The 23943-nt window shown below is 33.8% G+C and overlaps 1 protein-coding gene across 3 annotated transcripts in view; it reads left to right on the plus strand.

Annotated features, from left to right (window-relative positions):
* LOC143231624 (uncharacterized) overlaps positions 1 to 8059 on the plus strand; it is a 45277-nt gene extending 37218 nt beyond the window's left edge. Inside the window, exons 4-5 of one of the 3 annotated variants that reach the window (XR_013017082.1) lie at positions 1989 to 3575; positions 7852 to 8059. The gene's annotated coding sequence lies outside the window, so the exon portion shown is untranslated. Of the gene's footprint in view, positions 1 to 1988; positions 6300 to 7851 lie in introns of those variants that run through there. The other 2 variants (XR_013017081.1, XR_013017080.1) reach the window with 2 other exon arrangements.
* The last annotated feature ends 15884 nt before the right edge of the window (positions 8060 to 23943 follow it).

A 23943-nucleotide genomic window follows, 5' to 3' on the forward strand; every position in this document is an offset into this window, starting at 1 on the left:
GATACACTTTTGAAAATTGATAAATGTACTCTTTGTGAACATCCTCATGGCTTTAATTTAGAACTTTGCAATGTTAATGAGCTACTGGCAATTAATTAATGAGACTAATAACAGGAGAAGTGGTGAAAAAAAGTGCAAGAGTGTAATACCAACATGTGTGCTAAATTTCATGCTGATATTGGATTTAATGGTGAAGTTATGTTGCTAATAAACTGGAAATCCTAATGGGAAGCATATTTTGAGAAAATAACCATTTAATTTTTTCTGCACTGAAATGTTGGTAGCTTTTAGTAGGTGTTTGCTTTTGCATTTAAGTGTGTTCCCTCAGAGTGCAATGTTTGAAAAGAGAGATAATTAAAAAAAAAACTTAAATTGGACAATCTTTCATGCATAACAACTTCAAGTAATGATGAATAAACTTTAAGCAAAAATAAAAAGGACTGTGACTTTGTTAATTTTCAGAAAAATATATTTTAATACTAAATTAAATAGGTATTTAATACAAAAGCAAGTTTAAAATCTATGATTCTGAAAAAAGAGTTATTACATAATCTTTCATAGTTTAGTGAAGAAATGTGTATTTCAAAAGATTAAAGTTTTCCTTCAATACCCATGATAACCAGAGTATAGATAGCTCACTGTCGTGCTTTGTGCTCATTTTCAAATTAAAGTGTCTCTAATTCACAGTAAAAGGTATGAAGATGGAATAGATTTGGAAATACTGATCTTCAAAAGTTTAAATAATAATTTTTAATAATAATTTTAAATAATAATTCCCATTTTCTAATATTTGTTATTGGATTTATCTTTTTTGTATTCTTAAAATTATAGCCAAAATTCCAAGAAGCAACAAAGCTTAGCCCTTTTTAGTTTTCATGGAAAGTGTTTTTAAACCAGTTAATTCATGCAGAAATAAACTCAGTTAAGACTATGAAGAAAATTTTTACAATAAAATAAAATAAAATCTTGAATAATTTCTAAGAGAGTAGATTTCAGCGATCACATAAAGGTATATTTAACAAAAAAAAACTTATTATTTCTGATTGTCTAATTTTCATGGTTTGAAAATTAAAAAGTTTATTGAAAAAATATATCTCAACTGTCAAACAGAAATTTTGCTGTCGTAAGATCAAAATAAGGTTAAATAGAGTAAATTGGAAAGTAAACAATAAATAAATATTTAAAGTTTTATTATAAATTGGCTTAAAAAGTGTTACAGAGTCCTTATTTCCCTCAAAAGCAAAGTAAAGATGAATTTAACCTAAAACTTCAAGAAACAACAAGACTTTAGTATTATGGGTTTTAATGAGAATATTCATTTTCTGAAACTAAAATCATATGTGGGTTCCTTAAACAATGAAATTAAAAAGAATGATGAAAAAGGTTTATAGAAAAATCAGATTGTTTGGTGTCAGGTAAATGTTGAAATAGTATAAATAGAAATGAGGCAGGACTAGATGACTGTATTGATTTTTTAAGAGAAAATTAGGAAATTTAAAGAAAGATAAATCTCCTGAGTCATAATATTTGACCAAGGGTTTTGAAGGATGTTAAAAATTTGACATGTGAACCTCTTGCTACTGTTTTTTGGCAGCCCTTGAATAGTGTGCTGAGGTACGACAGGATTGAAATTTAGCTAATGTAAATATCTTTTCAAAAGATGCAATAGAAGTTGAACCGGTAGTTGCAGGTGTGTTAGTCTCGCACCAGTTGAAGGAAAGTTTTGAAAAGTCTGGAATTTGTTCAAGGTCTCCTTATTAGATTCAGCATTCAGTACCTGACCTTTTACTTTGCATGTTGTCAGTGTCAGCCTTTGGAGAAAATCCTACAATTGGGCACATGAACTACACCAACTATATTCATCTTTTATTATTTATATCATGATGCACTTTCTTAATTGTTGGTTTTTTTGCCTGCCACCTGTGGCTGTTCTTCAAGTTTTAAAGCAAATTTGATTGGGTAAGTTTATATTCATGCTTTCTTTTCAGGAGATTTTGCTTCAGTTATGGATCCCACTCTGTAGTGAGTGACCAGTTGTTTTTTAATTTAAAATCTGCACTGTACGACCATGCTGACTCACACTTCGTCTTCCATGGCTCTGCAATGCTTACCATCCAAAAACAGTAAACTATTATTTTCTTCAACTTCACTAGTAAGTTAAATAGCGAGTTCAAAACTATTTAATTAATTACCAAAAACTAGCAACTTTTCTTTACCATGCCCTAATACCATGAAAGTGTCATTGACATACCTAACTGTATATTTCTGGTTGAAATTTAGCATTCTGTAATGCATCATGTTTTTGTAGCAAACATGACACTTAATTTTTAACTGTATAAATTTAAAGCTATATTACTTAACTACCTTAATAATACCAGCACAAAGAGGAAACATTTGTACTTTTAGCAAAACTATTTTATCTGTGCACCTTTATTATTAAATACCAGATAAGGGTATAAAGAAAAGGTAAGAATTTGCTTGTCTTGTCCCTTAACAATGCACTTAACCTGAACCCTATAAGGTAGATTTTAATTAAATCTATACAACTCTGATAGAAGCTGAAAAAAATAGCATTGATAGAAAACAAAAATGTTATACCTTTGTGGTTGTTTCTTTCTTCTGATCTGAGGCTTATTTGTACCTTTTTGTAACTATTGTGTATGAAAAAAGGAACTCTCATAGTTTCAGAAACATAACTGCTACTACTCAGTACAGGTCTCTGTCATTTTTTACCCTTTTCTATTTGCCCAGAAGTAATAACTTTCCTGTACTAAGAAGGTATTTCAGATAAGTACTTACCTCCACTAGGGTGTGATAGACCACACATGGTAAGTCAACTACATACAAAGTTCAATCCCTAGGAACTGACATCCAAATGGGGGATAGAATGAGGATCATGCCATCTTCATAACACGTTTGTGACACTAGACACAAACTTATAGACTCCTGAGCATGACATATGTGATATCTATATGATAGAAATCAACCCCTCCAACTCCTGAGCATGACATATGTGATATCTATATGATAGAAATCAACCCCTCCAACTCCTGAGCATGACATATGTGATATCTATATGATAGAAATCAACCCCCTCCAACTGCGAAACTGATAAGAAACCACCTGAAAAGCATTAATTAACAAGTGCAATGAGGGATAGCGAGAAAGACAGAGATTTCCCTTATCTCCACTGTGACCAACAACACGGAAGGAATATGATTGAGATAGACAACCATAAACATGCTTGAGGACTTGTGTTGATTGGTTATACTGTAAATCAAAAACCTAGCTACTAGCATGCATGTAGGGGTAGGATGAAAGCTCCCAATCAAAGGAGTGAACTGCAATTTGACTTCTTACACCTTTGTGATTGTACAAAGCATATTGGGGGACATAATGTCATCTACACCCACAGAACATTACTTCCCCATTCTGCATGGAATGATTGTAGCCACCTTTTTCTGGAAATCATGCAAGAGAGTGGCTTGGAACTGGAAGGTGGTAAGGACTTCTGTACCCCATTTGAAGAAAAGTGGGGTGAGAAAGAGAGAAGGATCCAGAGGAATGTTATTAAGGTACAGAAAACTGTTTAGTGTAGATATTATTATTTATTTATTTAATGTTTAATGCATGTTTAATGATTTAGTTTTTTTATTATAAGAGAATTAAAAGCAGACAATCATTGAAAGTTGTGTTTGTAACTCATTAATGTCAAGAATGTAGTTAGTAGAAGATTTGGTAATAAACATATAAATAGTATGAGATGAGTGGGAAAAGTGGAAAGAAAACAACAATAGCAGAAGAGGGTAAAGACATGAAGTTAACTGAAGTAGAAGAGATTGGCTTAATTAATATATTAGAGTAATACTAACATTAGATGAGTAGAAAAACACTAGTAGTAGTAGCACAGATATTGTAGAGATAACAGTTACCTTATATAAACATGTCAGGTGATTTGATAAATTGATTGAAAGAGAAGAACATTTTATGTTAAAAGACAGTGAATTACAAGAGTTTGTTAAATAACAAGAAAAAAACTAGTGGGAGAAAAATGTAGACAGAGAGAAAGAAAGAAGAAAAGGAGAAAAAGGGAAGAATAGAAATATAGAGAATGAGAATATAAATTGAGAAAGAAGGAAGAGAGAGAAGAGACTAGAAAAATAAGAGCACAAATTGGGGACTGAAGGAAGAAGGACCAAAGAATAACAGGGACAACTGACCCGAGCTGCCCAAATCTGAGGAACATATATAAAAATGAAATGGATGCTTTCCTGAAGAAATATGAAAGCTTTGCCCAAAGTGAGAACTGGGACAGATGTGACTGGGAAATTTGTCTCAGCTCACTTCTCACAGGAAAAAGCTTACAAGTATATGCAGACAAAACACATAAAATGCCATGGACTGTAACAAGTTAAGAGTAGCATTTCTGAAATTGTATGAACTTACTTGAAGAAGGTTTTCACTCGAAGTTTAGAGGGGTAAAACCTGACACTGGGGAAACTGTAATTCATTTTACTGCATGTCTGCTGTGATATTTCACCAGATAGACTGGTGTGGCCATAGTTTTGAGGGAGTGACAGACCTGTTAATGTGAGAACAGTTCATGATCACGTGTTCAATTGACATGTCAGTGTTCTCAAAAGAGAAAGCATGAAAAGATTTGGAGGAGATAATCAAGCTGACAGAACAGTGTGTGAAAGCCCATTCAGGTAACATAACAGGGAAGTCCAAGAATATTCAGTTAAAGTTGAAACCAGTTGGCCAGTGATAATTGACCAGAAGTAAATCTACCAAAGTTAACAGGAGGTTAATAGGGAGATGGGAAAAGAGATGCTACATTTGTTATAAAAGTTATAAAGTGAATGGGATGACTAAGGCTTGCCAAGCCCAATCTGTTGAAGAGGGAAGAAAATCTTGCAGGTGTAGTTATTAATGTAGAAATGGATATGTTTGGTGCAGCTGTCATAGAAGCAGAATCTGAAGACAGTGACTTCATTATAGAAGATAAAGACCAACTAAGCCTATAAAAAAAGAGAAGAGAGAGACATATAAAGATGTTAACACAAGTGTCAAACTGATTGATATGAAGGAAGAATAACAAAACCTACTGTGTCAGTATGCAGAAATGTCAGGAAATATGGAGAAAGGAACTGCTGAATATCTTTCAAAATATGTAGGGTGTAAGTCATTTTCAGTTTCCCAGGAAAATTTAAAAGCATCTATGAATAATGCATTTTATCCTCTTATAGGATGTGTTTATAATGATGGTGCATTTAATGAATTTTGGAAGAAAAATCCGTACAGTTTTAAATATTAGTGTCAATCACTGTTGATGGAAAATTCCTAACTAATTGGTATTTGGAACTCAATTTTGATGTTTAACTGTATACACAAAGCTACAAAATGTTATACAGAGAGTGGGAAAACAGTTTAAAGATAAAAGAATTAATATGGGATACGATAGATATTCAGAAAGATATACACTTTTTCTGTTTGATCTTAAACCCAAGCTATCAGCCAGAGATTCCCACTTTTGCTTGTTGAAACAGGGAAATCTTCAAATAGAAATATAATTTGGTAAAGCCTAACATTATAAATATTCTCACCTGTGCAGTATTTCAGTTTATTTTAGAAATTGGTCAGTTCAGAAACAACATAACTAATATCTGTAAAGCCATGAATGCTCTAGAAATTTATTAGGTAGTTTTACAAGATTTTTGCATCAGCAAAAATTTGGAGATGTGTTTGCTAAGTGATCGATCAGCTACCTAACTACTCATAAAAACAGCTACATCACTAACTTGGATCTAGGTCACATACTTGGAACTCACTGGGTGTCTGTCTACTTTGGATGAAATGAGAAAGGAGAATATTTTGAACTCCATGATTTCGTAACATATAAACATTCATCAACAGTGTGGACAATATTGTATATATTACAGATGAAAATGCATGTAAAAACTTTTTTTTTCCTTATATAGATTTAATAAAGATATAAATGACCTATTCATAATTTTGTTACAATGTAACAAAATGTAACAATTCATTAATAGATTTACCTTTTTTGTATAAATAAAATATCAAAATCTGTATTGTAAAATGGTTAATAAATGTTTAAATTCAAGTATTGTCAAGTATAATGGTTTACATATTAATCTTGTTTGTTTGTCATATGATGAAACAAAATAAGTCTCATTAAAATATTTTGTCTTACTCTTATAGAATACAGTTACTTAGTCTTATACATTTGTACAGAGGACATTAGTAGTTCTTGAATAAATTCACCACTTTAAACAAAATAATTGTGATTTAGCTTCTTGCAATCATGTGTATTTAGTTTAATAGCTCTTCTTCAAATACATATGATGCTTTTACCTACTTGAGTCAAAGCAATCCTCAAATATATGCAGATACTTTCATCATGATCCACAATCATACATATATGAGCAGCTTAACTGGGAGTATTGAATTTGCAAGCCCAACAATTCTCCTTTTTAAGCTTTTGTATTATAGGGGATACATTTTTTAATATACACTTTCCATAACAACTTGTTAATGTCATCAATGATGCTGTTAGATGATTCCATTTGTGTTATTTGATTTAGGTACAGTTCAATAAAATGAGCCTATTCACGTAATATCATTCTAACATTTTTAAAGTTATAAGACTTGATACATATAATTATTAATATTGTATTGGGTTGCAAACTTAACAGACATATTTTTTGACTTATCAAATGAAGCACAAATAATGTAGTGCTACAAAATCCAGACTAAAGTCCCTTATGTTTCAAATGTAGTCACTGATTGTATCAGTTGTGTTAATTATTGCCATTAACATACATAAATGTTACACTTTCTTTGGTGGGGTATAATGCACTATTTTCATAGGCTGCATATTCACAAATACGTATGTGATGATGACTTGTGTTGTTTCACCATGAATGAGTAGAGAAGTTTACTAGATATCTGTTGCAGAAAACAATGTTGAATTTGAAATATGCATTAGTTGTTAATATTATATAGTTGTTGGTTTCAACAAGATTTAAATATGTATAAAAAACAGGTATAACAGTGAAGAGAACAGAATGTTTAGTAAAGATTAATCTTACCTTAGTGTTTTCCATAATGTTGTACATATTTGAAATTAACTCTCTCTCTTGGGCTGTTTGTAGATAGAATAAAAGTAAGTAGATTTTCAGGTGCTCTTTATAGTTTGTTTAATGACCAATGGTTAAGCCTTATAAGATATATGATGCTTTTACTTTTAGATCATAGTTACACAGCTGTTCTTTTTTATAATTACTCTTATGACTATTATCTGTTATAATGCTCTGTGCCCATACAGGAAATTGATGGGGCAGTGTCATGGGCATTTTTTCTGCCTTTACTTGCATATAATGGAGGTCATTTTGATTATATTACGTGTACATTATATGTGTTTCGGCATCACATTGTGGGATACATGGATATTTTCAATGATTTTTGTAGCATGCTTCACTGACTGAAGATAACCTGTATGAAACACATGATGTTTTCCATCTTAGGTCATACATACACAACTTTTTAAAACCATGCCTATAATTACTATTCATTATTGCCATGACATACCATAACTGTTTAAAACTAATTTGTTGAAATTGGGTCATGGGGATGTATATTCTATTATACCGTCTAGAAATGTATACATGGCAACAAGACCCCTGATATAATCCTGTTATGGCACTTAGCAACACACTCGCTTGTGTTGATAACATTTAAAATATATATAGGTCAATGCTCTCAGCAAGTTAGTAACTTTATACAACCTTGTTGAAATTAAGTAAAAGCCATGTTTTTTTTTGCTTTCAGCTCCAGACATCCATCTTATACTGCTGTTCTATAACTCAAGAAAGGAAGTTCATTATGCTAATGTAATAAGTTAACAAACAATGATTTATAAGCATAATGAAGTGATGTATTTTAGGGGAAACGCACTTCATGTTTCAAGAAAGAATTCTGTTAAAACATGTATGCTACCCTCAAAAATAAATTGATTTATTATTATTATAAATTTTCATTCACCAATTTTTTATTAGTATAATATTCACATATAAAAAGATGAATTTTCTTCATTTTTCTTGAACTGCAATCCTAGAAGGTTTTTTTTCTTCCTGCTTGGAAATTCTAAAGTCTGTTTAGGCTATCTCACAATAACAGTGACTAGCCTTCCTAATAAACACAACACAAATAAAAGGCATTTATTTGCACCACACTAAGAAAATTTGGTTGACCAAGCTACAATCAGTTGGTTTTTCTGGAACTAATTTCTCAACAGCAGGTATTTCCTTAGTGTGATGCCAACATAGGCTATGTGTTAGTTTATTGTGCAGCTTAATAGGATAAGAATCATACTGAACACAAGAAAAGGATGCATCAGTAAAGTCAGGCTAGTTTATTGTCATGGCATAGAAACAAAAGCTCAAATATATAATCACATTATTGGATCTTTACATAGCATCTTGTACTAGTTTTGTTTTGCTTTGTAGCATAAAAATATGTATGTGTATGCATGGTTTGTTCTGGTTGTCACAAAGTGGGACAACAGGAAGTTTATGGACTTACCATGCTAGAATCAGTGGTTCAATTCTTCTCAGTGGATACAGCAAATACCCTAATGTTTCCTAGTTATAAAATATGACACACACACACACGTTTCTGGTCACAGTAGATGTTTATAATGTTTACCTACCCACCACAATTAAATCAAATAAGGTATTTGAGTATTTATTTTACAAGTGAAACATTCTGCCATTATTGACGCTTTGTTGTAACACGTATTATCTGTTTGTTTATTCAAAGTCATAAGCCATCTGTGTTCTGTTTACCATGTATATGAAATCTGATTTTTAGTGTTATAAGTTTGCAAACATATTGCTATGTCACTAGAGAGGGCTAGATATTCTCAGCATATAACTTTCTATTAGACTGTTGTTACTAAATCAATAGTAATGAAGCTGCTAATGTAAGAATCCAATATTGATTGGATAATGTTGACCATTATTGTTTTAAAGAAGTATTACAGCCTTTGTCTTTCTTGGTTTTTTGTGTAGTTGGTAAACTGAATATACATTCTCTAATTCACAAAAAAACAATTTCATTATCTGATTAACATTTTGACTTATGGCCACTAGGACATACCCATTTTTGCTGCTTGATAACCAATAGAAGTATTCCAGTCTTTTTCCCTGCAATCTGTGAAAGAAAGGTTAATTGATGTTGTAGCCCCATCTTGTGACAATCATTAACTGACTACTTCAGATCATAACCTTAACCTATTAAATTATTTTTGAGATCTGGTAGACCAAGACTTCCTGACTCTTTTCATAGACTAACTATTTTTTCTAACCAAACATTCAATTTTTGTTATTTCATATGAATTGAAATTGTACTTTGAATTTTTTTTATTATTCAGTGGTAAGACACATCCTAGTTAGATTAATGTACAGTAGCTTTGCTGCTTGTACTTTTGCTGAAATTATAAGTCTAATTCTACAGTTGCATCACAAGGACTGAGTCACATACCCAAACCTCTTACAGTATGGGATATCCAATTAATATTTACTGGGTGTTCATTTTCTTTACCCATCCAAAATACATTTGCTTTATTATTGTTAACTTTTGCTGCATAAGCTATGCAAAAGTTATCAAGTACTTTCATACTGTTATAAATTGTTTCCTTCATAGATAGTGTTATGGTAACAATGTCAGCATGCATGAAGGACTTCTGCATACACTTTAGTTATCAACATGCACAAAGCAGTTCTGCAAGACACTTTAGTTATCAACATGTACAAAGCACTTCTGCAAGACACTTTAGTTATCAACATGCACGAAGGACTTCTGCAAGACACTTTAGTTATCAACATGCACAAAGCAGTTCTGCAAGACACTTTAGTTATCAACATGTATGAAGGACTTCTGCAAGACACTTTAGTTATCAACATGCACGAAGGACTTCTGCAAGACACTTTAGTTATCAACATGCACGAAGGACTTCTGCAAGACACTTTAGTTATCAACATGCACGAAAGACTTCTGCAAGACACTTTAGTTATCAACATGCACGAAGCACTTCTGCAAGACACTAGTTATCAACATGCACGAAGGACTTCTGCAAGACACTTTAGTTATCAACATGTACGAAGGACTTTTGCAAGACACTTTAGTTATCAACATGCATGAAGCACTTCTGCAAGACACTTTAGTTATCAACATGCATGAAGCACTTCTGCAAGACACTTTAGTTATCAACATGCACGAAGGACTTCTGCAAGACACTTTAGTTATCAACATGCACGAAGGACTTCTGCAAGACACTTTAGTTATCAACATGTAGGAAGGACTTCTGCAAGACACTTTAGTTATCAACATGTACATGAAGGACTTCTGCAAGACACTTTAGTTACCAACATGCACGAAGGACTTCTGCAAGACGCTTTAGTTATCAACATGTACGAAGCACTTCTGCAAGACACTTTAGTTATCAACATGCACGAAGGACTTCTGCAAGACACTTTAGTTATCAACATGCACAAAGCAGTTCTGCAAGACACTTTAGTTATCAACATGTATGAAGGACTTCTGCAAGACACTTTAGTTATCAACATGTATGAAGGACTTCTGCAAGACACTTTAGTTATTGCAAGACACTTTAGTTATCAACATGCGAAGGACTTCTGCAAGACACTTTAGTTATCAACATGCACGAAGGACTTCTGCAAGACACTTTAGTTATCAACATGCACGAAGGACTTCTGCAAGACACTTTAGTTATCAACATGCACGAAGGACTTCTGCAAGACACTTTAGTTATCAACATGCACGAAGGACTTCTGCAAGACACTTTAGTTATCAACATGTATGAAGGACTTCTGCAAGACACTTTAGTTATCAACATGTACGAAGGACTTCTGCAAGACACTTTAGTTATCAACATGCACGAAGCACTTCTGCAAGACACTTTAGTTATCAACATGCACGAAGCACTTCTGCAAGACACTTTAGTTATCAACAGTATGAGAACTTGTAATTTTAGAACTAGCACTACACTTTCCATAAAACAAGTTTTGTTAAGTAACCATTTATATTTATTTTAGATGTGATATTCATATATACTCTTTTAATCTACTTTGTAAAGTATTCCAAAAAACCATATTTATTTTATACATACAATAATAATTTATTACTAATCCTGCCAAATTTTTTCTACTGGATCATCATTATCTGAAAGACAGATAATAGTCTCATAATATGTTTATATCAAAGAAAATATTTTTATCCCTGAACATTTGCAGAAAATATTTACTATGTTTTTGTAATGATCTTTTTAATCAGTATTGCATAGTGTAACAAGTCTTTAATGATATGTTTACAAACTTCTTTCCTGTAGTTGACCATACTTTTGAATAAAATTATATAGGTAGACAGTCTATTACCAGAATTTTAATTAATAAGAAACTCTTTATAATCTTGTACATTTCTCCTTTTGTAAATATTCCTATCCCACCAAACATGCTTGTCCTTTTGGATGTGAGAATGTTATAATATTATGGTTAATCCCACTGTTTATTGGTAAAAGAGTAGTCCAAAAGTTGGCAGTAGGTGATGACTAGTTATCTTCTCTCTAGTCTCTCATGGCTAAATTTTGGATGGTTAGCACAAAACGTCCTTATGTAGCCTTTGTATGAAATTCAAAACAAATGAACCAAACAATCGTTTGTAAAGGAATCATTTAAATTATTCATTATGGCTTCACCCCCATCTTCTTAGCCATCAAAACTAGAGTAGAACGATTGCCTCTTTCCTTTTGGGCTGGTTGTCTCTATCACTACAATCGCCCTTTACACTGGTGGAACTTAACTTGCTCTTCGTCAGCCTGACAGTACATCAGTCGAATCTAATGATATTCATTAATAGATGTTATACCATGTTTCTCATGCTATTATTCTGGTTGTTTTTAACCGTATCTGGCAGAAGAATGTTTTTCCTGATGCTTGGTGCCATGCTTGAATCAGAGTTGTGTCTTGAGTGTCACACTTTTCATTATAAAGATTAATGCCATCAATGGACAACTACCCCCTGCAGTTGCCAATGGTCTCTTTGTCAACGACTTCCACATCTCGTGTCAGTTGTCCAACATGAGGTATATTGAGCAGCAGCTACAGACTGCCCTCAATCATTTACTGAAGTGGAGCACAGCAAACAGTTTTAACCTTTCTCTCTCCAAGACTATTTGCATGCACTTTTCCTGTCAATGGGGTATTTACTCTGATCCTGAACTCCGTATTTGTGAAGTTGTGTTTCCTGTGGTCCCTGAAGCAAAGTTCTTGGGGCTTATCTTTGACCATAAGCTTATCTTTATTCCATACATCAAGCAGCTACATACCAAGTGCACAAAAGCAATGAACATCCTTCATGTCCTCTCTTTCACCTCTTCAGGAATGAATCAATGTTCCATGCTAGAAATCTGTCTTGCCCTTATTTGATCAAAACTGGAGTGTGGCTTTGCCAGGACCTCAGCCTTGAGTATGTTGGACATTGTTCACCATCAGGGACTTTGGCTCTGCACAGGGCCTTCCACACTACCAGTCCAGAGTTTGTGCACGGAGTCTCATGGACCACCTCTATACCTTCATCGTTTGCAACTGTATTTAATGTATGCTTCAAAACTTTTATCTTTACCACAGTATCCCACATTGGGTTGTGTTTTCCTTCTTCAGTGGGCCACACTTTTTTATAATAAATGATCTGCCATTGTTCCTTTTAGCCTTTGTATCCAGGTGTATTTAAATGAATTGGATCTATCTTTGGATGACACAGCAGTATCCACAGATTGGCCCATTCCACCATGGCTGATACTATCTCCAAAAGTGACCTTTCTTTGAGTCATCTGAAGGAGGCAGATATTCGTGATTGAACTATCCTTCCATCCTCATTTATGAAGATGATTCTTGATCAGTTGGCTCTGTGGGCCCATTTCTCTATTGTCTACTTCTGTCCAGTTTTTTTGGATACATGGCCACGTTGGTATTCGCAGGAATACTGACATCGCAGCTAAGTCAGTCTGTTGTGGTATTTATTATCCCCACCATGTCTGTTCCATACATGGACTACAGCCCTGTATTCAAGCCTTGGCTACATGCCAGTTGGCAGTCAACTTGGAGTGAGCAACATGATAATAAGCTTTTCCAAATCAAACCTTCTGTTGCTCTTTGGCCATCTTGCTTCCATAAGAATCAGAAGTAGGAAGTTGTTCTGGCTAACTATGCATTGGTCACAGTTTTTAACTCACCACTTTCTTTTATTTCGTACTGATGCGTTAATGTGTGGCATTCAAGTCACAATATCACACACCTTACTGTCATGCTATTGTTATGATCACCCTTGATATTGGCCTGTGTCATTGGTGAGGGTGACAATGTCCACCTCAATTGTGTTAAATTTTTAAGGGTGATTGGTCTTTTTGACTCTGTTTAAGATTTTAATCTGAAAATTTGACTATGTCCTGTTTTAGTATGATTCCTTTTTACACATTTTACTGATATTTTACCGGCCGTTTGGCGCAGGTAGCCTAGTTGCTTTGTGCAAATAAATAGTAAACAACCAACCAATGAGAGGGAGCAGCAGATGTTCAGTAATTTTCGACCACTTTTTCTCGTCAAATAATTTATCAGCATATAAGTATGAATATTTTGGCACTATTTCTTGCAATTCTAGCCTGTTTGTTACTGTTATCATCTATCATTTATGTTATTGTTAACTTATCCTTTCTTTCATTAAATTATTTATAAAAATTATCGTTGAATTTCTCTTCTGCATCTAAATTTTTTGCACCTGGTCTTATTCTTAAACCTTCTGATGTAACCTTGTATAATCCATTTAATTAACGTTTGATCATGTCTATCGATTCCATAAAATCTTGTTTACCAATATCAAATCCTACTAACTTAGTTATCGTTCGTTCTAAACAGTGTATTCTTCTTCCTTTGGTACTCTCTTATTTATTTCTTGAAATCACAATCAAACTGGATATCAGAATTTAGGCCTCAATGAGAGGGTTAGGCACATTTTAAAACCTTGATGTTACTGCTTTTTTTCTTCAAATTTTCTCGCATCTTCTTCCTCTCCCACACATGGTGTAATAAGTTTATTACCTATTTCCTTGGCCCCCTAATGCAGCGGTATGTCTCCGGATTTACAACGCTAAAATCAGGGGTTTGATTCCCCTTGGTGGGCTCAGCAGATAGCTCAATGTGGCTTTACTATAAGAAAACACACACCTATTTCCTCTACTGTTTTATTGTTCTTCAATAATGTAACATTTATCTTATTTTATAGTAACCCTTTATGTATTTTATTGCATAATGCTGGTCACTAATGAGGTGTTGATTACTTCCTAGTAAGTTGATTTCTGTACGTAAGGTCGAACTACAATGGAATTAGAAATATAAAATCATTCCCTTATCATGACTCCAGAAAGCTATGCCTGGTGCATTTGATTCAAAATGTCTGTATCTACTATTTTAAAAATACAGATATCTTCTTTCAATGTTCTTACACTTGTGTCTTTTATTAGTTTTATTTCCATTAATTTTACTAATATATGTTTGTTTGTTTTTTATATACAGTTAAAATCATCTGTTGATATTATTTCGTATGTACAGTAAAGAAATATATTGTTTTGGAAAGACATTTGACTGTGCTGTTGGAATTACTTATGCATAAATATTTATTACTTTATTGCTGAACTTCAAATTAGTGTAACGTATTCTTCTTTGTATGTCTTGGCTGGTAGATTGTAGTGGGGCTTTTAATTTATTGCTTAGAGTTATTTCTGTTGTAAAGCGCCAGTTTCAAACCTATCCATAAAAGAATAACATAACAAGATTTATAGGAGAGCACATAGCTAGGCCATCAGTCTGTATAAATCTTATTAAATTTTAAAAATGAACTTTTCACTTGAGATTTTCTTAAATTTTATATGTATGAAATATCAGGGACATGCATATTGTTCACTCATAATTTGTCTTCAAAATAATTAGTAGTTTTATCAATTCGCACTTTTGTGAATAGTGATACAATATCAAAGGATACAAGTTCATCATCATCATTTAGATTCACCTTATTTATATTTTCAACAAATTCTGTAGAACATTTAACAATATTTTTATCACACATTTTACTACTTTATATAAGGATCTACATGGTGTTCGGAAAGTCACTGTGCAGTTTTGTAATCATATTTTATTCAGTCTATTTCAAGCCAGAAACTGATAGCGGTTTTTAGAAACAAAATAAGAAGGATCCAAGCCTGTATTGATGCAAACGGGGGTCACTTTTAACATTGTTTATAATTGTCATTCATATTTACCTCTTGTATTCTATATTGAAGCATGTCTTAATGAATATATAAGTGCACAGTGACTCCGAACACGCTGTATATTTGATACCATAGGATTATGGGAATCTTCTATTTTATGAACTTTTAGTAAATAATAACATATTGGAACTTTTTTTTTTGTTCTCTCTGGAGGAGTTTGGCTTACACAGTTTGTAACTTTTATTTTAATTAATTAATGTAATGTTTTTGTTAATAGATTTTAAACTGGTGCTTTAAAGAATGCTAAACCTAAACTAGAAATATGGGTTAGATATGTTGATGACACTTTCATGTTGTGGCAACGTCATAAAGAAAACTTGCCAGTTTTTGCTAATTACTTAGGCCTGGCATGGCCAAGCGCGTAAGTCGTGCGACTCGTAATCCGAGGGTCGCGGGTTCGCGCCCGCTTTCGCGCTAAACATGCTCGCCCTCCCAGCCGTGGGGGCGTATAATGTGACGGTCAATCCCACTATTCGTTGGTAAAAGAGTAGCCCAAGAGTTGGCTGTGGGTGGTGATGACTAGCCGCCTTCCCTCTAGTCTAACACTGCTAAATTAGGGACGGATAGCCCTCGAGTAGCTTTGTGCGAAATTCCACAAAAACAAAAAACAAAGCTAATTACTTAAATAGTCTTGAACCATTATTCAATTTTCATATGAAGTTCAATAAAATAATAGGTTACCGTCTTTGAACGTGTTAGTTAAGAAAAACAAAAATAAGTTAGAAACTATAGTCTGTTATAGATCTATTTTGTTATCGTGGCGTCGCACCAAAAAGCATATCATACAGCCCCAAAAAATGTCAACTTTGTACTGTTGTGATTACGAGTTTTTAAAGCTATGTTCTATTCCAGACGGTTTAAAAAATGATCTGTTATTAATCAAACATGTTGCATTAGGTAAACATTTGTTGTCTTGTATTCTTGATACACCCATGAGAAAATTTAACAAATGATTATCAAAGGTAAACTGAAATCAATATTTGATAAAATAGATGGAAAGAGATGTTCTTCTTACTGTGTGTTACAGGCTTTTTGTGTAAGTTTCTGGTTAATTTCAAAAACAAAGCAAAATATCATTCCGATTCATAGATCAGTAGATAAAATCAATCAAATAGTAAGTAAAACAAAGATGAAATCAATGTGATCGATAAAAGGAGTAAAAATGTTTGTGAATGTGCTCGTGGACATCTTGGTCAGACTAGAAGAAATTTAAAATTCGGAACAAATGAACATAAGAGAAATATTAAAAAAAACAAAAGAGAAAATTCTGCACTAGCTGAACACAAATTATGCTAATCATGACATCCAGTGGGTTAAAAATGTTATTTTGGCATAACCGAATAATATAAATATTAGAGATGTGAGTTTTTTTTTTTTTTTGTTGGGTTTTTTTAAATTTCGCACAAAGCTACTCGAGGGCTATCTGTGCTAGCCGTCCCTAATTTAGCAGTGTAAGACTAGAGGGAAGGCAGCTAGTCATCACCACCCACCGCTAACTCTTGGGCTACTCTTTTACCAACGAATAGTGGGATTGACCGTCACATTATAACGCCCCCACGGCCGGGAGGGCGAGCATGTTTGGCGCGACGCGGGCGCGAACCCGCGACCCTCGGATTACGAGTCGCACGCCTTACGCGCTTGGCCATGCCAGGCCCCAGAGATGTGAGAGAAACTATAGAAGACCCGGTATGGCCAGGAGGTTAAGGCACACAACTCGTAATTTGAGGGCTGCGGGCTCGAATCCCCTTCACACCAAAGACGCTCGCCCTTTCAGCTGTGGGGGCATTATAATGTGACAGTCAAACCTATTGTTTCTTAGTAAAAGAGTTGGCAATGGGTGGTGATGACTAGTTGCTTTCCCTCTAGTGTTACACTGCAAAATTAGGGACGGCTAGCGCAGATAGCCCTCGTGTAACTTTACGTGAAATTCAAAACAAAACAAACTAAAACTTTAGAAATAATGAAACAAAGTAAGACCAGTTTCATTTTAAATAAGGATAAAGATTTAGAAAATCATAGATTACGTAGGTAGCATGATTTTTTTTTAAATATGTTACTAGTGGCCACATAAGTATGGCTTTCTTGTAATTATATTGTTATACAATATTTGTTTTTTGCACTCTTAAAATTGAAATAAATATACTTTAAAACATAGAGTGACTTTAAAAACCATTGACCAGTTTTATTTAAATATTTACACAACTTCTTTGAATTTTAACTTTTAATATCATGAGCACAAAGTTCGTAAAATCCAACTTCTCAGTCCTTTGTCTTAAACGGTGAATTTACAGTTCAGATGAATAAAAGTCATTAATACTGTAGAGTTTACTGTAACTTAGTGTTATTGTAAAGAGAAACACAAGCATTGTAAACATAGCAGTTGTTTAACTGGTATATTTGAATTTACAGTTCTTATAACTGAAATTGCCCATTCTGTGAAGTGGCCTAAAATTAGTAGTATTGTGTCTTGAAAGAGGCATAAATAGTGTAAATGCAAGTTTATATTTTGTTGAGAAGCTACCAATTCCATTTTTAAGATAGATTAACAATGTCGAATACATTCCGGCAAAAAATATAACAATTCTGATATATCAAGGTGTTTTATGGAATAGTTGCCTTTTCTGATTTATCACTGAGACGTTAATATTGTGCTTTATATCTAAACTCTACCGCAAACACTGGTGATGGGGAAAATTCCTGTCAGTAACAGTGATAATGAAAATACAATATAGATATTGAATGCTATGATATTTAACGGCGAAAATATCTATTAATGTTGCAACCATAATATCCCAATTCAAAAAACAACAACAGCATAGACAAGGTATGCCCAATTGCAAAAACAATGAAAGCACTGAGGAATTCTTCAAGACGAAAAGGACGCGGTCCTCTTTCCACTTCTGTCTCTGCTGTTTGAAGAGCAGTGGTGGCATTGGTTTTCCTTAGGAACTTCTGTTTTCTTCCGCGCTCAGCTAACACGTCTTTATACAATTTCGTAATAATTCCCATCTCGTTTAGGCGAATAATCCTGTAGAAAAAAATAAATTGCTGTTTGATGTTTTAGAGTTTAAGATTGAATATAATACTTTCAACAACTTGTAATCTTAATGAGTTATGCAAAGCAATAATGTGAACATTTCATATGGGAATGCTTTTAAGTTCTCGTATTCAAAATAATATCAAAATTTCATTTATTAATGAAACTTTGTAGACTGAACGGCAACTGCCTGTTGTGGAGACACAAGTGTAGAGAACGACATTTCGAGAGGCGGAAGACTTTCGAAACGTCGTTTCCTACACTTGTGTTTCCATTACAGGCAGTTGCCGTTCATTTTACAAAGTTTCATCATGAATACTCTGTCTAAATAATCTATCAAAGAATTCATTTATTAATGTTTTGAACATTTCTTCATGCATAACATAACGTTGACAGTCATCAGCAGACTGGTTATTCGAATAAAGCTCGAACTAATGCGAGCATGATGTGTGGAGAGTGACCAAAAAAAGAGCCCCTCTTGAAAATGTTGCTAATTTGTTATATCTTTTATTAGATAACCGAAAAATATGTGAATCTATAAGTTTTTTAGAACACACCAGACGAGATTTGTTCAAGTATGGTCTCGAATCCTAATTTGAACACTGGCTTTTGTAAATATGAGAACTTTTCATGATTTTATTTACATATTCGTATGAAAAAATGTACATTTGCTCTAGTTTCTGATATCCTCTTATTCCATTTAACCTACAAAGTGGTTAAACAAGTTTCCCAGTAATTGTGGAGTCGTTAGAAGATATCTTAGAAATAAGAGATTTGATGTTAGGGAATGGCCAGGTCAATCATCTGATATCAATCCGATTGAAAATTTATGGACTGAGTCAAACAGATTAATGAAAGATCGCAAACCAATCACGGAAGATGAAATTTTTGAAGTACGCGAAGAAGGATGGCAGTCAATCGCTCAGACATATTTGTGCAAACTCATTGAAAGCATGCCACGCCAATGTGAAGCAGTAATGAAGTCCAAGGGAATGCCGACTAAATATTAAATATTAACTTGTGAAAGTGGTTTGTGCTATTTTGGATTTCATTTTTACGTTCGATTATTGCAGAGAAACTTATTTAACCATTTTGTAGGCTAATTGGAATAAGAATATCTAAGAATCTGGAGCAAATGTACAACATTTTTCATGAGAATATGTGACTAAAATCATGAAAAGTTGAGGTATTTACGAAATCCAGTGTTGAAATTAAGATTTGAGATCATATGTGAACAGATCTCGTCGAGTACGTTCTAAAAACTTATAGTTTTACATATTTTTCTCTTATCTAATAAAAAATATAACAAATTAACAACATTTTCAAGGGGGCACTTTTTTGTCCGCTTTCTGTAGTTTGTAAAAGTTACTAGCAAGGTGGTTATCCATGTTTATTGAAAAACTATTTGAAAAGTTCGTAAGGTCCTATTAATGACTTTTTCTTAACTGATAGATTTTTGTCGTTTTTCATTTTAATAAATAAATTAATCTATGAAATGAACCGATTATTTTGGAAACTGCGCCTGTAGATTACAATTGTTAATACTTAATCGTCAATTAAAAATGTTAATTATTACATACATTTTACCAAAAGCTTCTTTCATGGGAGATCCGTTAGGAACAGCAAAACTGTAGAACATCTTGTAAAACTCTTCTTCACCAAAGTGGTAGTTTCGTATTCCAAAACTAGCCAAACTACCTTCCATAGAAGCTCGAGGACACACAAAAGCGAAGGATTTCTGCATAGCTCGGATGACTCCTGCGTCCACTGATCTGACTACTGTCTGTGCTTCGTTTTTTCTTATCTGTTTGCCAATCGTGTACATGTTTCCTTTTGTTGCACCCTGAAACATTGTTTATTTCATCGTCAATACTTTGAATTTCAGGTTAGCTTAAGTAGGTCTTAGACGTGAAACTTATTTTAAGTACTTGCTTATGGACTGCAGAATAACCTCAAAATTTGCACATCACTTGTGGATTACAGATTTAATAACATGTTTAGTTGCTTAAGATGAAGCTTGAATAAATCGGGTTAAATGAATGAAATAAATGTAGCACTAATTTGTCAGTAGTAAATACATTTAAATAATCACAAAATAGAAAAATAGCTAAACTTCTTATTTTAACAATAAGTGGTTAGGCGATTAGAAAGCTAGACAGTGTAACAAAGGAAAAATTTATTAATAGGTTATTGTTTTCGTTAGTAGTGCCCCCCGTGGAACAGAGGTATGTTTGTGATCAGTGATGTCGAGAAAACCCACTTGTAGAGAAATATGTATGCAAAAACGGCTCGTTTGGATTGAGAAAATATTTTACATAGAAAAACGAGCCGTTTTTGCATACATAGAGGTATGTTTGCTGACTTACAACGCTAGAAACCGGGTTTTGATATCTGTTGCGAGTAGAGCACAGATATCCCTTTGTGTCGCTTTGTGCTTAAATAACAGCAACGAACAATCGTTAGTAGCATATATGATTACTCGAGTCTAATCATCAGTACTACAGTTACTCCACCAACAGTTTGAAAAAGAAAGAACTCTCAAGGAACTCACCCTAATCACAATCTTCATGATAACAGAACTCGCAGCTTCCTGTGTCAACATAACCTGTTTACAACTTGAAGATAACAAATAAATAGAAAACTCAGTCGGGCTCCACAGGAGTCAGTAAACTATACGGAACATACAAGATTTAATAAAACAACCACTATTTTTCTAGACGTGGTTCATATATGTTGACAATATATTCTAATACGGTCGCACACTACAGAAAAGATTCAAGAATTCACAACCCATTTGAACGAATGACATTCCGGGGTACAATTCACGATGAAATAAAAAACGAAAATGTAACTTACCATTCTATGGTTGACAGTTACCAATACACATAATTCATATACGAGAGGAACTTACAGGAAACCTAAATATACTAGTAAATATCTCGACTGTAAATTAGAACTCCAGCAACGTAAAGAATGGAAGGAAACATGGTGCGTAGTTTCCTGAATCAAACATACTCAGAAAGAAAAAAACAACACAACAATTCTCACTGACAATAATTACCCGGTAGACTTCAAAGAGAAGATAATTCCTAAATATGAACAGGAAAGATACTACAGAAAACAGCCACATTCCCCTGGGTCAAATGTTTCATTGAAAACATACAAAGGATAAAATATATTAAGTGAGAATATTATTCAAAAATCACAATACTATACTACCGTTGTTAGTATAAATCAAACCACTTAAATACCCGATTGATAGCAAAAACATCATACAGCGTTCTTGTGATTGTGGACTCCAACACTGGAGAAACAAAAAGTCGAAAAGTGTTAGAATGCAAGAATTTAACGGACAAATAAGATTTTGATTTATCGATCTGTATGCTGTATCCCATCCTGCCAGATTGATCTGTGGGCAGTAGCCCATCGTACCAGATTAATCTGTATGCAGTAGCCCATCGTGCCAGATTGATCTGTATGCAAAAGCCCATCGTGCCAGATTGATCTGTATGCAGTAGCCCATCGTGCCAGATTGATCTGTATGCAGTAGCTTATCATACAAGATTGATCTGTTTACAGTAGCCCATCATGCAAATTGATGTATGCAGTAGCCCATCATGCAAGATTGATCTGTATGCAGTAGCCCATCATGCCAGATTGATCTGTATGCAGTAGCCCATCGTGCCAGATTGATCTGTATGCAGTAGCCCATCATGCAAGATTGATCTGTATGCAGTAGCCCATCATGCAAGATTGATCTGTATGCAGTATCCCATCATCCCAGATTGATCTGTATGTAATATCCCATCATCCCAGATAATAAAATAATATCAAAGTAATGGGATATGAATAATGTCCGAAATAAAGGAAGAAAAACAAGTTTCCAACATAATAAATTTTGTCTAACGTATAAGTCAGCATAACTTACATACCCTTTATTAGATTCCCTTTTCGAAGGATTTAGATAAGTCAAACATTAAAATTAAACGTTTTTCTTTATTAAGCTATTTATAATACTCTGGAACGAATATTTTTAATGTCCAACAAATGGGGATTGCTATGGTGTTTTACAAAATTAATCAAATCTTTCCGACACGTGAAAATAAATGGAAAACTACAAAAACGGGATTTATTGTTGTGGAATAACATTTCCATTCAGTTAAACCCACCACACTTTTTATAATTATGATATATTTTTATGAAATGGTTAGAGAAAACTTTGGTCTATCTTAATCAACATATGATTACAGGAAAAAGGCATGAATGCTATTTTGATTTGTAAAGTATATATACTTCAAGGTATATTTATAGGTATGTGCAAACGAATGCTCACTTATGCGAGTATACTCGTAGATGTGTAAACCTGTGGTACACTTTCATGTATGTGTATATGCGCATGTCTAGATTTTAAGGAATTTAACAATTCACTATGTAGAATAGACAAATAACTTCAGAAAAAATGTTTAATTACTTGTACCCGACGTTTCGGCTTCCGTCTTGATCGAGGTTCTGTGAACGGGCCTGGCATGGCCAGATAGGTTAAGGCGTTCGACTCGTAATCTGAGGGTCGCATGGCCAGGTGGTTAAAGCACTCGACTCGTAATCCGAGGCTTACGGGTTCGAATACCCGTCACACCGAATATGCTCGCCCTTTTAGCCGTGGGGACGATATAATGTGACTGTCAATCCCACTATTCGTTGGTAAAAGAGTAGCCCAAGAGTTGGTGATGGGTGGTGATGACTAGTTGTCTTCCCTCTAGTCTTACACTGCTAAATTGGGAACGGCTAGCGCAGATAGCCCTTGTGTAGCTTTGCGCGAAACTCAAAAACAAACAATTTCTGTGAACGTCACAGGTTACCAAACTGATTTGAAATGACAATAACCGAAAACAAAATACAGCTACAATAATATAATGGAAAAGTGTACATGATATAAGTACAGTAGAATATTTTTGAGTCGTTCACTAGTTGTCTTCCCTCTAGTCTCACACTGCTAAATTGGGAACGGCTAGCGCAGATAGCCCTTGTGTAGCTTTGCGCGAAATTAAAAAACAAACAATTTCTGTGAACGTCACAGGTTACCAAACTGATTTGAAATGACAGTAACCGAAAACAAAATACAGCTACAATAATATAATGGAAAAGTGTACGTGATATAAATATAGTAGAATATTTTTGAGTCGTTCACTAGTTGTCTTCCCTCTAGTCTTACACTGCTAAATTGGGAACGGCTAGCGCAGATAGCCCTTGTGTAGCTTTGCGCGAAATTAAAAAACAAACAATTTCTGTGAACGTTTACCAAACTGATTTGAAATGACAGTAACCGAAAACAAAATACAGCTACAATAATATAATGAAAAAGTGTACGTGATATAAATACAGTAGAATATTTTTGAGTCGTTGACCACATAAAATAGAGAAAATTGTTATAACAACATGCCAAAAGTAATAATAATAGTAAATATGGAAGGAGCAAGGCATTGTA

This window comes from Tachypleus tridentatus, chromosome 11 (genome assembly GCF_004210375.1).
Source record: "Tachypleus tridentatus isolate NWPU-2018 chromosome 11, ASM421037v1, whole genome shotgun sequence".
Taxonomy (NCBI): Eukaryota; Metazoa; Arthropoda; class Merostomata; order Xiphosura; family Limulidae; genus Tachypleus; species Tachypleus tridentatus.